Source organism: Heterodontus francisci, chromosome 45 (genome assembly GCF_036365525.1).
Source record: "Heterodontus francisci isolate sHetFra1 chromosome 45, sHetFra1.hap1, whole genome shotgun sequence".
Classification (NCBI taxonomy): domain Eukaryota; kingdom Metazoa; phylum Chordata; class Chondrichthyes; order Heterodontiformes; family Heterodontidae; genus Heterodontus; species Heterodontus francisci.
This window is the reverse complement of record NC_090415.1, coordinates 13,611,807-13,625,861: the sequence shown is the minus strand read 5'-3', so window position 1 is coordinate 13,625,861 and position 14,055 is coordinate 13,611,807.

Sequence of the window (14,055 nt, the reverse complement as noted above, 5' to 3'; positions counted from 1 at the left end):
GGATATTGTCCAGGTCTTGCTACATTTCAAAGAACAAAGAACAGTACAGCACAGGAACGGGCCATTCGGCCCTCCAAGCCTGCGCCGATCTTGATGCCTGCCTAAACTAACACCTTCTGCACTTCCGGGGCCCATATCCCTCTATTCCCTTCCTATTCATGTATTTGTCAAGATGTCTCTTAAACGTCGCTATCGTATCTGCTTCCACCACCTCCGCTGTCAGCAAGTTCCAGGCACTCACCAGCCTCTGTGTAAAAAAATTGCCTCGCACATCCCCTCCAAACTTGGCCCCTCGCACCTTAAACCTATGTCCCCCAGTAACTGACTCTTCCACCCTGGCAAAAAGCTTCTGACTATCCATTCTGTCCATGCCGCTCATAACTTTGTAAACCTCTATCATGTCGCCCGTCCACCTCCGTCGTTCCAGTGAAAACAATCCGAGTTTTTCCAACCTCTCCTCATAGCTAATGGATAGATAGCAGGAGGGAGAGATAGAGAAGCACAGTGGCGCAGTGGTTAGCACCGCAGCCTCACAGCTCCAGCGACCTGGGTGCAACTCAGGGTACTGCCTGTGTGGAGTTTGCAAGTTCTCCCTGTGTCTGCGTGGGTTTTCTCCGGGTGCTCCGGTTTCCTCCCACAAGCCAAAAGACTTGCAGGTTGGTAGGTAAATTGTCCATTATAAATTGCCACTAGTATAGGTAGGTGGTAGTGAAATATAGAGATAGGTGGGGATGTGGTAGGAATATGGGATCAGTGTAGGATTAGCATAAATGGGTGGTTGATGGTCAGCACAGACTCGGTGGGCCGAAGGGCCTGTTTCAGTGCTGTATCTCTAAACTAAAACTAAACTAAACTAATGCCCTCCAGATCAGGCAACATCCTGGTAAACCTCCTCTGTACCCTCTCCAAAGCCTCCACGTCCTTCTGGTAGTGTGGCGACCAGAATTGCACGCAATATTCTAAGTGTGGCCTAACTAAGGTTCTGTACAGCTGCAACATGACTCGCCAATTTTTGTACTCTATGCCCCGACTGATGAAGGCAAGCATGCCGTATGCCTTCTTGACTACCTTATCCACCTGCGTTGCCACTTTCAGTGACGTGTGGACCTGTACACCCAGATCTTTCTGCCTGTCAATACTCCTAAGGGTTCTGCCATTTACTGTATACCTCCCACCTGCATTAGACCTTCCAAAATGCCCTTCCCTCATCAATCATCTTCGTCACTTCCTCAAAAAACTCAATCAAATTAGTAAGACACGACCTCCCCTTCACAAAACCATGCTGTCCCTCGCTAATAAGTTCGTTTGTTTCCAAATGGGAGTAAATCCTGTCCCGAAGAATCCTCTCTAATAGTTTCCCTTCCACTGACGTAAGGCTCACTGGCCTATAATTTCCTAAATTATCCTTACCCCCTTCTTAAACAAAGGAACAACATTGGTTATTCTCCAGTCCTCTGGGACCTCACCTGTAGCCAATGAGGATGCAAAGATTTCTGTCAAGGCCCCAGCAATTTCTTTCCTTGCCTCCCTCAGTATTCTAGGGTAGATCCCATCAGGCCCTGGGGACTTATCTACCTTAATGCTTTGCAAGACACCCAACACCTTCTCCTTTTTGATAATGAGATGACTGAGACTATCTGCACTCCCTTCCCTAGGCTCATCATCCACCAACTTTTTCTCCTTGGTGAATACTGATGCAAAGTACTCATTTAGCACCTCACCCATTTCCTCTGGCTCCACGCATAGATTCCCATCTCTGTCCTTGAGTGGGCCAACCCTTTCCCTGGTTACCCTCTTGCTCTTTATATATGTATAAAAAGCCTTGGGATTTTCCTTTATCCTGTTTAGTTTAGTTTTAGTTTAGAGATACAGCACTGAAACAGGCCCTTCGGCCCACCGAGTCTGCGCTGACCATCAACCACCCATTTATACTAATCCAACACGAATTCCATACTCCTACCACATCCCCACCTGTCCCTATATTTCCCTACCACCGACCTATACTAGGGACAATTTATAATGGACAATTTACCTATCAACCTGCAAGTCTTTGGCATGCGGGAGGAAACCGGAGCACCCAGAGGAAACCCACGCAGACACAGGGAGAACTTGCAAACTCCACACAGGCAGTACCCAGAATTGAACCCGGGTCGCTGGAGCTGTGAGGCTGCGGTGCTAACCACTGCACCCACTGTTTGCCAATGATTTTTCATGACCCCTTTTAGCCCTCCTAACTCCTTGCTAAAGTTCCTTCCTACTGTCTTTATATTCCTCAAGTGCTTCATCTTTTCAACACGGATTGCTTCAGTAGCTGAGGTGTCACGAATCATGCTGAACATTGGAGAATCATCAGTGAACATCCCCACTTCTGACGTTATGATTGAAGGAAGGTCATTGATGAATCAGCTGAAGATGGTTGGGCCGAGGACACTACCCTGAGGAACTCCTGCAGTGAAGTCCTGGAGCTCAGATGATTGACCTCGAACAAGCACAACCATCTTCCTTTGCACTAGGTATGACTCCAACCAGCGGAGAGTTTTCCCACTGATTCCCATTGACCCCAGTTTTGCAAGGGTTCTTTGATGCCATACTCGGTCAAATGCTGCCTTGATGTCAAGGCCAGTCACTTTCTCTTCACTTCTTGAATTCAGCTCTTTTGTCCATGTTTGAACTAAGGCTGTAATGTGGTCAGGAGCTGAGTGGCACTGGCGCACCCAAACTGAGCGTCACTGAGTAGGTTATTACAAAGCAAGTGCCGTTTGATGGCACTGTTGATGACATCTTCCATCACTTTTATGATGATTGAGAGTAGGCTGATTGTCCAGCTTGGACATGACCTGCTTTTGGTGTCAAATACATACTTGGGGAATATTCCACATTGTCAGGTACATGCCAATGTTGTAGCTGTACTGGAACAACTTGGCTAGGGGCAGATCAAGTTCTGGAGAAAAGGTCTTCAGAACTATTGCCAGAACATTGTCGGAGCCCAGAGCCTTTGCAGTATCCAGTGCCTGTAGTCGTTACCTGATGTCACACGGAGTGAATCGAATTGGCTGAAGTCTGGCATCTGTGATGCTGGTGCGTTCAGGAGGAGTCCGAGATGAATCATCAACTCGGCACCTCGAGCGAAGATAGTTGCAAAGGCTTCAACCTTTTTCTTTCGCACTGATGTGTTGGGCTCCCTCATCATTGAAGATGGGGATAATTGTGGAGCCTGCTCCTTCAGTTAGTCTTTTACTTGTCCACCACCATTCATGGCTGGATGTGACAGGATTGCAGAGCTTAGATCTGATCTGTTGGTTATGAGATCACTTGGCTCTATCACATGCTGCTTACGCAATTTGGCCCCCAAATAATCCTGTGTTGTAGCTTCCCCAGGTTGACACCTCATTTTGAGGTATGCCGGGTGCTGCTCCTGGCATGCTCTGCTGTACTCTTCATTGAACCACGTTTGGTCACCTACCTTGATGGTTATGGTAGAGTGGGGGATATGCCGGGCCATGAGATTACAGATTGCAGTTGAGTACAATTCTGCTGCTGTTGGTAACTCGATCCTTATGTATGAACATATGAATTATGATCAGGAGTAGGCCACTCGGTCCTTCGAGCCTGCTCTGCCATGCCATTCAATAAGTTTTTGTCTCTACTGATTACTTCACACTTCCACCACCCCCCGGTAATCCTCCACTCCCTTGCTCGTCAAGAAACTATTTACTCTGCCTTAAAACTATTCAAAGACTCCGCTTATATCGCCCTTTGAGGATGAGAATTCCAAAGGCTCACGACCCTCCGAAAGAAAATAAAAATCTCCTCATCTCTGTCTTAAATTTGCGACCCCTGATTTTTAAACAGTGACCCCTGGTTATAGATTCTCCCACAAGGGGAAACATCCTTTCCACATCCACCCTGTCAAGACCCCTCAGGATATTATATGTTTCAATCAAGTCACATCTTACTCTTCTAAGTTCCAGCAGATACAAGCTTTGCTTGTCCAATATTTCCTCATAAGACAGCCCGTCCATTCCAGGCATTAGCCTAGTAAACCTTCTCTGTACTGCCTCCAATGCATTTACACCCTTCCTTAAATAAGGAGACCAGTACTGTACACATTAATCCGAATGGCCCACAGACCCTCATGGATGCCCAGTTTTGCATTGCTAGGTGAGGAAAACTTTCCCTTATCTCCCCTCTAATCTTTCTACCAAATACTAAGTCTTTGTCCCCTAGTCACTGACCTCTCTACGAAGGTAAATAAGCCCTTGACCTCCACTCTATCCAGGCCTCTCAAAATGTTATACATTTCAATCAGATCTACCATTCTCTGTTCCAAAGGGAACAGTCCCAGCCCACCCAATCTTTCCTCATAGCTGCATTTTTTCCAGTCCTGGCAACATCCCGGTAAATCTCCTCTGTACCCTCTATAATGCAATTACATCACTTCTATAATGAGGTGATGAGAACTGCACACAGTCCTCAAGTTGTGGACTAACCAATGGTTGATATATTTCCAGGATAACCTTCCTGCTATTATATTCTAAACCTCAGTTAATAAAGGGAAGGATTCCATATGCCTTCTTAACCACCTTGTCGACCTGTCCTGTTACCTTCTGGGTCAGTGAACATTTACTCCAAGGTCCCTCACATTCTCTACACAACTCAGTATATTCCCATTAATCATGTATTCCTTTGCCTTGTTTGACCTCCCAAAATGCATCGCCTCACACTTATCCGGGTTTTATTCCATTTGTCATTTTTTTGACCATATTTCCAGAGCATCAATATCTTCCTGCAGCCTCAGCAATCCTCGCTTTTTATCACACGACCAATTTTTGTGTCGTCTGTAAGCTTCTTGATCATTTCCCCTCCATTTACGTTCAAATCATTAATATATACCACAATGAGCTGGTGACCTAGTACTGAGCCAAGCGGAACGCCAATGGAAACAGCCCTCCAATCGCAAAAACACCCGTTAACAATTACCATTTATTGCCTGCCACTAAACCTAATTTGCATCCAGCTTACTGTATTTTCCTGGATCCCCCGGGATTTTACTTTTTGAAACAGTCTGCCACGTGGGATCTTGTCAAAATCCTTGTTAAAGTCCATGTAGACCACATCAACTGCAGTGCCCTCACACAACTTCCTTGTTATTAATTCAATAAATTCGATCAAGTTGGTCAGACGAGATCTTCCCTTCACAAATCCACGCTGACTCTGCTTGACTAATCGATGCCTTTCTAAGTGACAGTTTATCCTGTCTCTCAGAATGATTCCATTATTTTGCTCACTACTGAGGTTAGACTGACTGACCTGTAATTATTGAGTTGTGGGCTGAAATGTCAGATTCGTTTTATCTCGAAAGATCCACCCGGGGAGACCGACGATACAAACTTATCTCTCACTTATATGGTGCCACAAGCAGCCACATTATTAATCTCACAATCTGAGGACGTGTCCGAAAGTGAGTCACACAATGTCCCAAATGTAACTTTTTTTCTGCCCTGTTGAGGTCTCTGCAATGTTTCAGCTCGAACCGTTCGCTCTGACACTCAGTGACAGACATTTTCAATGTGATTACATGAATCTAGGACTGTTATTGTCAGATATTAAATCCTGCGCGATCCCAGCAAACACACCGACTCCCTCCAAGGATTGCTTTGAGAAACTGGGCAAACATACTGCAGAGAATAATCTCAAATTGAACTTTATAAAGGGGTAATCTCCCAGATGTGAACCTTCTCTATCTTACCCGCAGCCCCTGTTCCATTGCTCACAATGTGATAAAACTGAACTGAATAAAGTTCCAATTGTTTGTATTTTTGTTTTTCAAAGCGTTGCCGAAAGAAGCGCATGCGCGGTAAAGCCCCGCCCACACCTCTGAGAGTTGTTGACCGACTGAGCGCATGCGCCCCCCTGTGCCTGCAAGGCTATTGAACGTCATTTATTCAAAGAGGGGAAAGCGTTTGTTTTTAACAGAGGGAATGGAGATATTACAGTATCGGGGTAAGTCAGCAAACAGCAGTCTCCTTCCAGCAGCACTTTGTTTGGGGAAACTTGTCCGCAATCTGGCTCAGAGATCGTCATTGACTTTGGGGCAAGTTCAGGAGGGTTGCGAGTTGTTTGCAAGAGACAGAGTGAGGCAGGAAGTGATCCGGCAACATGGAGTGAGCGGCGGAAGGCAGAGGCATTTCTTGGGCTGCGTGTGCACTGCGTCAGTGAGACAAAAGGTGAAGAAGCTGCTGTTGAAATTCATGGCTGTTTTTCTCCTCAAACCTGTAATGCTTGTTCCTGGTTTAGCTCCTATTTCACGCTGTTTGTTGTTATTGACAAGTGAATAGTGAAAACAGAGCCTGACTGTTGGCATTTATTGCAAGGGGGATGGAATATAAATGTAGGAAAGTCTTTCTACAACTCTGCAGGGTGTTGTTGAGACCTCACCTGGATTACTGGATACAGTTGTGGTCTCCTTCGCTCATGAGGGATGTCTACGTGCATTGGATGCAGTTCAGGCAAGGTTCGTTCCGTTGCTTCCTGCGATGAAGAGGTTGCGCTTTGAGGAAAAGGTTGAGCAGGTTGTGTTACACTCATTGGAGTTTGTAATAATCAGAGCTAATCTTATTGAAAAATGTAAAATTCTGAGGGGTCTTGACAGAGTAGATGCTGCAAAGATATCTCCCCTCTTGAGGGAATCAAGAACCACGCCGCACAGTTTCAGAATAAGGGGTCTCCCATTTTAGACGGAGGTACGGAAGAATTTCTTCTCTCAAAGCGTCATTAATCTATGGAATTTTCTACCCCTGAGAGAAGTGGAGGCTGAATGATTAAATATATTCGAGGATGAGTTAATTTTTTGATCTACAAGGGAGTAATGGGTTTTTAGCCAAGCAGGATAATGGAGCTGAAGCCAAGATCAAATCAGACATGATTTTATTGAATGGTGGATCAGGCTCGAGAGGCTGAATGGCTGACTCCTGCTCCTAGTTCTTAGGTTATTATATTATAATGCCAGATGGAAATAGAAACCTGACCTGCACAAATATCCCTGCTCCATCAGGTCGTTCCAACCTTGGAGCAGTGTAGATGTTGGCTTGTTTCTGGATGTCCCAAAATTGCTGTGAAACTGCCAAGACACCTCGTCAGCAGATGCTGAGAGCTGCAGTGGAATCAGACAGTGATATTCTTTGTATTTTTGGTTCGCCTTTGTGATTAGTCATAAATATTATTAATTGAAATGTTACATTAATCTCTTTTCTAGCTTCCAACTCAACTGATCGTGACTTACAAGACATAGTTTTCTTCCTTTCTGTCGGCAAATAGTTCAAGGGAGCAGAATGAATGTGATGATTCCCAGGCACAAGGGCAAGTGCAGTCGGCTCCTTCCATCACAGACAAGGTACAGTATCACTCCCATAGGCCTTCAGTTCATGGCATTGTCACAAGAAGCAGATGTAGTCAAACTCTCACTGATCCTAAGTTTAGAGACACATTTCCAATTCAGCAATCAAACAAATCAGAAGAGACAGACATTGTATCCAATCCATTCCAAATCAATACTGCTGAAAGTTAGGTAAAGTTCAAAAGCAGAACCCACTATCAGAGTAAAAGGCACTCTGTCAATTTCACAAGAGGGTGCATCCTGGAGACAGTGAATCTCACCCTCACATGCCTGAAACTGATGTTGACAAAATAAAAATAAACACATTCATATAATATAAACAGACAGGCACAAAGTGAAATTCACATTTACAAATTATTAAAAAGTTTAAGTAAAGATTAAAACCTTCAGCCACAGAAGAGAAACTGACAGATACAGAGAAGAAAATAAAATCACTCACAGGCAAGAGACTGTCCGATAGAGAATAAAACCAGAGTCACCTAACAGAGAAAGCCAGTTACCAGTAACAGCCATGACACATTGCAGAGACTGAGAAGTACAAAGGAAAATCACTTCTTCAATAACAGAAATTGAAATCTAGGAATAACACACATCCTCATGTAATAGACATTGATAACTGCAGACAAAGAAAATATGCTCATAAACCTATCAGGAACTGTAAGCTGCATATTAAAACGTACAGTTACAGAGCAGAAATCGACTGATTCAGAGATAGGCCCCATGTCACAGAATAGAGTTTGAAAGACACAGAATAAACCCACACTATCATACCTTGACGTTTAACCTATCATACAGGTGCAGCTAAAAACTGACACTCACATACCAGAAGACAACTGGTGCAAAGTAAAACTCACTCAAGTAACAGAAACTGATAGGTACAGATCAAAAACCACAATCATATCCCAGAAAATAACAGGTAAAGAATAAAACAACAGTCAGATATCAGAATCTGTCAGATAGTGAAATAAATCCACTTTCATTTTCCATAAACTGACAGGTACAGACTAAAAACTACATTCATTTACTATCAATGGACAGGTACAGATTTAATCCCTCATTCACTTAACAGAAGCAAACAGATATAGGGTAAAGCATGTTCTCAAATTCCAAAGATTGAAAGATCGAGAATTAACTCACATTCACATACCAGCAACTGACAGAGAAAGATTAAAATCTTCCCACATTTCGCAAAGTAACAGGTACAGAATACATACCACCCTCGCATATGAGAAACCGGCAGAAACAGATTGTAAAAAGACTTGCATAGGAGAAATCAACAGGTACACATTAAAATCTACATTCACATATCAGAAATTAGGAGATACAGTATAAATGCCACACTTACCTACCAGAGACTGACAGACACAGTGTGAAATCCATAGTGAATTGCAAGAAATTGACAGAGAGTGAAAGTCTCTCATCCATAACAGACACTGACAGGTACAAAGTAAACCTAACAATTACACTTCAGACACTGACAGATACATAATTAAGAAGATTCATATACCAGATACTGACAGATACAGGCTAAAACTCACAGAGAAAAAAAACTGACAGGTTCAGAATAAAATTGGCAGTCACATTTCAGAGAATGACAATGTACAAAGTAAACCTCACAGCCAGTGTCAGAAACTGGCATGTACAGATTAAAAATCACATTCACATCCGAGAGCGTGGAGAGATGTGTTGTAAAATCCACACTGAAACTCTTACTCTTATACCAGACAGGGACAGGTTCAAGGCCTCAGCTACACATGAGACATTTAAGGGCACAGGTTAAACCTTAAATTGGCATACTAGACAATCAAAGATAAAGTGTGAACCCCCACTCATATACACAAGAATGTAATATTAACTGTCAAATCCACAATCACATACCATATACTGATGGGGACAAGGTACAAGACAGATACGCATACACCAGAAGCTGTAAGGTACAGAATAAGACATTTCTCACATAAAACAAACTGACAGGTACAGATAAAGCCACATTCAAAAACTGAAACTGACAGAGGTAAATTGTAGACCAGGGATTGAGAGATATACCACCCACCAAGACTGGTGTGGGAGAAGTGAGGATCGCTTCGTCGGGCACTGGCACCAGTACTAGGGAAAGTGGAGGCTGTACCATTTGGACAGTCTACACCTGAACCAAGCTGGGACCAGTGTTCGAGAAAACCATATAACTAGGGATGTAGAGAGGTACTTGATCTAAACAAAGTGGTAGAGGCATCAAGCTTTAGTAGATGTAACAAATCAAGGGGTAGAGTCAAGGCAGGAGAACACAATAGTAATATGGGAAATGAAGGCCAAAGAATGGCAGGAAGGGGCAGAGAAAAATAACCTTAGAGCAGACCAACAGTCAACACTAGATGTGACAAAGATAACAAAAAGATAACACCAAAGGCCCTTTATGTGAATGCATGTAGAATTCATAACAAAGTAGAGGAACTGATAGCACACGCTGAAGTAAATAAATATGATCTAATAGCCATTATGGAGACATGGCTGCAGGATGACAAGGATTAGGTCCTCAATATTGAGGGATATGTAACATTCAAGAAGAATAGGAAGCTAGGTAAAGGTGGAGAGCTGGCACTGTTAATCAAGGATCGTATTGGTGCAATTGTTAGACATGACCTTGGTTCAGGAGATCAGGATGTAGAATCGGTTTGAGTGGAGATGAGGAATAGTCAGGGAAAGAGGCACTAGTCGGAACAGTCTACAGGCCCCCAGGCAGTAATCACAATTTAGGATGAAGGATACAAGAATATTTATTGGGTGCTTGTGATAATGAGATGGAAAGAATCACAGGTGTTTTTAAACAACACAGTGGTGCAGTGGTTAGCACCGCAGCCTCACAGCTCCAGCGACCCAGGTCCAATTCTGGGTACTGCCTGTGTGGAGTTTGCAAGTTCTCCCTGTGACTCTGTGGGTTTTCGCCGGGTGCTCCAGTTTCCTCCCACAGCCAAAGGCTTGCAGGTTGATAGGTAAATTGGCTATTATAAATTGCCCCGAGTTTCGGTAGGTGATAGGAGAATTGAGGAAAGGTGGGGATGGGGTAGGAATATGGGATTAATGTAGGATTCGTCTAAATGGGTGGTTGATGGTTGGCACAGACTTGGTGGACTGAAGGGCCTGTTTCAGTGCTGTATGTCTGAAGTAAATAATTATAAACTGGAAAGAATGAGATTGGTAATAGAAGCCTGTATGAGGAGTTCATAGAGTGCTTTCGAGATAGTTTCTTCCAGCAGCATGTTCTAGAACTTGCTCGACTTGGCATTGTGCAATTTGACAGGATTAATTAATGACCTCAGAGTAAATGCACCTCTTGGTAGCAATGATCACAATATGATTGAAGTTTGCATCCAGTTTGAAAGTGCGAGGAGTGGGTCTAAGACTAATATTTTAAGCTTAAATAAGGACAACTATGTGGGCATGAAAGCTGAGCTAGCTGAAGTGAACTGGGATCAATTGAGAAGCAGTGGCAGACATTTAAGTGGATATTTCAGAATACTTTAAATAAGTATATCCCTACTGTAAAGAATAATTCCAAGGGGAGGACCCTCCATCCATGGTTGATTAAAGAAGTTAAGGAAGGCATCAACCTGAATGAAAAGGCAGAGAATTGTGCAAAGATGAGTGGCAGGTCAGATGATTGAGTCATTCTGTGCCATTCTATATATTCTGACCAAAGGTTAATCAGGGGCAAAGAAATTAGAGCATGGGAGTAAGCTAACTAGAAATGTAATAACAGATAACAAGGGTTTCTGCATGCATTTGAAAAGGAAAAGTGTAAGGAAAGTGAGTGTTGAGAATGTAAATTGGAAGTTCAAGTTTGGTAATAAGGAAATGGCAGAAGTAATGAACAAAAAAATTGCTTCTCAAACCTGTAATGCTTGTTCCTGGTTTAGCTCCGGTTTCACGCTGTTTGTTGTTATTGAAAAGTGAATAGTGAAAACAGAGCCGGACTTTTGGCATTACCTGCAAGGGGGCTGGAATATAAATGGAGGAATGTTTTGCTACAAATTTGCGGGGAGTTGGTGAGACCTTACCTGGAATAGTGGATACAGTTGTGGTCTCCTTCGTGCATACGTGCATTGGATGCAGTTCAGGCAAGATTCGTTCAGTTGGTTCCTGAGATGAAGAGGCTGTCTTATGAGCAAAAGGTTGAGCAGGTTGTGTTACACTCATTGGAATTAGTAATAATCAGAGCTAATCTTATTGAAAAGTGTAAGATTCTGAGGGGTCTTGACAGAGTAGATGCTGAGAAGATATCTCCCCTCTTGAGGGAATCAAGAACCACGTTGCACAGTTTTAGAATAAGGGGTCTCCCATTTTAGACAGAGGTAAGGGAGAATTTCTTCTCTCAAAGCGTCATTAATCTATGGAATTCTCTGCACCAGAGAGTAGTGGAGGCTGGAAAATGAAATATATTCAAGGATGAGTTAAACTTTTGATCTACAAGGGAGGAATGGGTTTTTGGCCAGGCAGGATGATGGAAATGAAGCCAAGATCAAATCCGACATGATTTTATTGAATGGTGGATCAGGCGCGAGAGGCTGAATGGCTGACTCCTGCTCCTAGTTCTTAGGTTATTATATTATAATGCCAGATGGAAATAGAAACCTGACCTGCACAAATATCCCTGCTCGATCAGGTCGTTCCAACCTTGGAGCAGTGTAGATGTTGGCTTGTTTCTGGATGTCCCAAAATTGCTGTGAAACTGCCAAGACACCTCGTCAGCAGATGCTGAGAGCTGCAGTGGAATCAGACAGTGATATTCTTTGTATTTTTGGTTAGCATTTGTGATTAGTCATAATGGTTATTAATTGAAATGTTACATTAATCTCTTTTCTAGCTTCCACCTCAACTGCTCGTGACTTACCATACATAGTTTTCTTCCTTACTGTCGGTGAATAGTTCAAGGGAGCAGAATGAATGTGATGATTCCCAGGAACAAGGGAAAGTGCAGTCGGCTCCTTCCATCACAGACAAGGTACAGTACCACTCCCATAGGCCTTCAGTTCATGCCATAGTCACAAGGAGCAGATGTAGTCAAACTCTCACTGATCCCAAGTTCAGAGACACATTTCCAATTCAGCAATCAAACAAAGCAGAAGAGACAGACATTGTATCCAATCAATTCCAACTCAATACTGCTGAAAATTAGGTAAAGTTCAAAAGCAGAACCCACTATCAGATTAAAAGGCACTCTGTCAATCTCACAAGAGGGTGCATCCTGGAGACAGTGAATCTCACCCTCACATGCCTGAAACTGATGTTTACAAAATTCATAGAACGTAAACAGACAGACACAGAGTGAAATTCACATTTACAAATTATTAAAGAGTTTAAGTAAAGATTAAAACCTCCAGCCACTGAAGGGAAACAGACAGCTACAGAGAAGAAAATAAAACCACTCACATGCAAGAGACTGCCAGATTGAGAATCACTTAACAGAGACAGACAGTTACCATGTAAAACCCATGGACACGTTGCAGAGACTGAGATGTTCAAAGGAAAAGCAATTCTTCAATGATAGAAATTGAAAGATAAGAATAACACACATCCTCTGTACTAGACGTTGATAGCTGCAGAAGAAAAGAAAATGTGCTCACACACCTATCAGGAACTGTAAGTTGCAGATTAAAACTTACAGTTACAGAGCAGAAATCGACAGATTCAGAAAAAGGCCCCATGTCACACACTAGAGTTTGAAAGATACAGAATCAACCCACACTATATTACCTTAACTTTACTGGTGCAGCTTAAAACCGATACACACATACCAGAAGACAACTGGTGCAAAGTAAAACTCACTCAAGTAATAGAAACTGACAGATACAGATCAAAAACTGCAATCATATCCCAGAAAATAACAGGTACAGAATAAAACAACAGTCACATATCAGAATCTGGCAGACAGAGAAATAAAACCACCTTCATTTTTCATAAACTGACAGATACAGACTAAAAACTACATTCATTTACTATCAATGCGCAGGTACAGATTTAATCCCTCATTCACTTAACAGAAACAAACAGGTATAGGGTAAAGCACAGACTCAAATTCCAAAAATTGAAAGATCCAAAATAAACCCACATTCACATACCAGCAACTGACAGAGAAAGATTAAAACCTTCTCACAATTCAGACAGTAACAGGTACTGAATAAATGCCACCCTCACATATGAGAAACTGGCAGAAACTGATTTTAGCCCAGACTCTCATAGGAGAAACCAACAGGTACACATTAATATCTACATTCACATATCAGAAATTAGGAGATACAGTATAAATGCCGTACTTAACTACCAGAGACTGACAAACACAGAGTGAAATCAATAATGAATTGCAAGAAGTTAACAGTTAGAGAGTGAAACTCTCTCATCCACAACAGACACTGACAGGTACAAAGTAAACCTGACAATTGCACTTCAGACACTGACAGATACAGAGCAACACAAACATAATTAAGAAGATTCAGATATCAGACACTGACAGATACAGGTTAAAACTCACACAGACAGAAAATAAACTGACAAGTTCAGAATAAAATTGTCAGTCACATATCAGAGAAAGACAATGTACAAAGTAAACCTCACAGCCACATGTCAGAAACTGGCATGTACAGATTACAAATCACATTCACATC